Here is a 2,500-nt window from a genome sequence, read left to right as displayed (position 1 = left end):
GCTGACCCCTTGAATTACAGGCACGACATAAACAGGAAGTAAAAGTGACAGAAAGTTGTGGGGGAAGAGTACAGCAGGATTCGCCACCATCCCCTGCCGAAGCCTCGTGGAGCTCTAGGTGTTTTCGCTCAATAAACACTCACAACACCCGGTCTGGGAATCGAAACTATGATCCTATGACCACGAGTCCGCTGCCCTAATCACTGGGCCATTGCGCCTCCACATTAGGTATTTATACACAATAGTAAAAGTGCTTCAGTTAATCCTATGTAACAACGTAATTCTATGTTTATTCATTCGTATTCCATCCAGTGTTTAAGCACTCTGCTTCTCTAGCTGAGAGCGTCTATAACTTGGACAAATTTAAAATTAGCTTCAAACTGACAAACTGAATTCAACACTCCCGAGACACATAATGCCTAACCAGGGAATAGGAGCCACTGTAGATTATGTATACAGGAAAGTTTGGATGTTATATTAGCTCGTAGCAAACATTGTCATAAACGTTGCGAAATAGTAATTTAATGCACACATTGAAAAAGAAGAACAATCGAAAATTAATGAATTGGGAAATATCTGAACTATGAGAGTCAGGCTAGTTATACTGCTGGCCATAGAGGAGGCACTGGGGCATAGCCACGAAATTATCACGATTCTCATACAAGCAGTACGATTTCATAACATCCTCTATCTGAAAACGTCTGTGTACCCATGCATGAACTTCTCTTTCATTCCATCCACTAGTGTATGAAACAAACTGCAGTTTTCTGTATTTTTATTACTATTTACAAGGCGGTGAGCTGGCAAAATCGTTAGGACTCTAGGCAAAAATGTTTAGCATTATTTCGTCCATCTTCATGTTCTGAGTTCAAATTTCACTAGGGTTGACTTTGCATTACATCTTTGCGAGGCTGATGAAAAGAATTACAGTTGAGCACTAGAGTCGATGTAATCGGTTTATCCCAACCCCGAACTTACTGGCCTTCTGCCAAAAATTGCAATCATTATATATATATACACATGTATGTATATGTGCAGATTTATATGTTTTGTTTTATGTATGTATTCTCATACATATACTTGCATATCTAGATATGCTCATATATACTTAAACGATAAGCTTCTGGAAAGTTTTACATATTTTTACAGTTCCAGTGATGGATTGGATCTGTAGTCTTAGAATTAGCTTTCTCCTTTCTGGTTTTGAGAAGCCTAATTTCTCAAGGTTGGTATTTAGGCAGTGTGTTACATATCCCAGGGCCCCAATAATTAGAGATATATACTTGAAATTGTAACTTGAGTAGAGTAACTGAAGATTTCTCAGTTCAGCATATGTATATCATTATTCAGTTTATTTCAAGATTTCTGCCAAATTCGGTGAAAATCCGTGCTGTCGTTTTCCAGTAATTTTGCAGAAACACAAAGACGGATATTTATAACCTACAGCGAAATGTCGACTTTGCCTTTCATCCTTTCGGGGGCGATAAATTAGGTACCAGTTACGCACTGGGGTCGATGTAATCGACTTAACCTCTTTGTTTGTCCTTGTTTGTCCCCTCTATGTTTAGCCCCTTGTGGGCAATAAATAAATAAGAAACGTTAGTATGCCGGGCGAAATGCTTAGCGGTATTTAGTCTGCCGCTACGTTCTGAGTTCAAATTCCGCCGAGGTCGACTTAGCCTTTCATCCTTTCGGGGTCGATTAAATAAGCACCAGTTACGCACAGGGGTCGATGTAATCGACTTAATCCCTTTGCCTGTCCTTGTTTGTCCCCTCTATGTTTAGCACCTTGTGGTAAATAAAGAAATAAGAAACATGGATCTAGTATTTCGTATTAAGATTTGTCAAAGCTTTAACAACTTAACTGTATCGTAGCAAAATGCTTTTATAAATTGTTTCCATTTCGTTACAATGTTAAAACTGTTTACACCTTGATGTAAAGCTAAAACAGATAAATCTCAAATTAAAAGATATGACAAATGTATAGCAAATAACACAGTTTTCCAACACGTTCTCTCCAAAGGCTGGACATGCATTCCTGCATGGGTAAATATTATACGCCATCTTAAGAATTAAAGTTCTAGAGGAAATCATGTGTTGTGATCCTCTATAAACTTCTAATAATCTTATTGTTATAAAACTAACTGTGGCATTCCCCTGGCTACTGTTATTTTACACAATGTTGCAAAGTTGACTGCTCGGCATTTGATAATTGGAGTACCAAGGCAGTATGGGTTATGATTTAGATGGCAATGCATATAAATCCACAAAGCATTCTGCTATTGAAACGCATTATTAAAACTAGAGAGAAAATAATATTACAATCTAATATTTTGCTTTCAGTTACTGCCTGTGGTCGCTTATCACAGTTGCATTAATCACTCAGATAAACAATTATTACTTGCAAAGTAATTTGAATTGATTTAATAAATTCATTTGGTAATTTCACTCTCTCCTTCTCTCTCTCTCTCTCTCTCTCTCTCTCTCTCTCTCTCTCTCT

Source organism: Octopus bimaculoides, chromosome 8 (assembly GCF_001194135.2).
Source record: "Octopus bimaculoides isolate UCB-OBI-ISO-001 chromosome 8, ASM119413v2, whole genome shotgun sequence".
Classification (NCBI taxonomy): domain Eukaryota; kingdom Metazoa; phylum Mollusca; class Cephalopoda; order Octopoda; family Octopodidae; genus Octopus; species Octopus bimaculoides.
Note: the sequence above shows the minus strand (reverse complement) of the source record.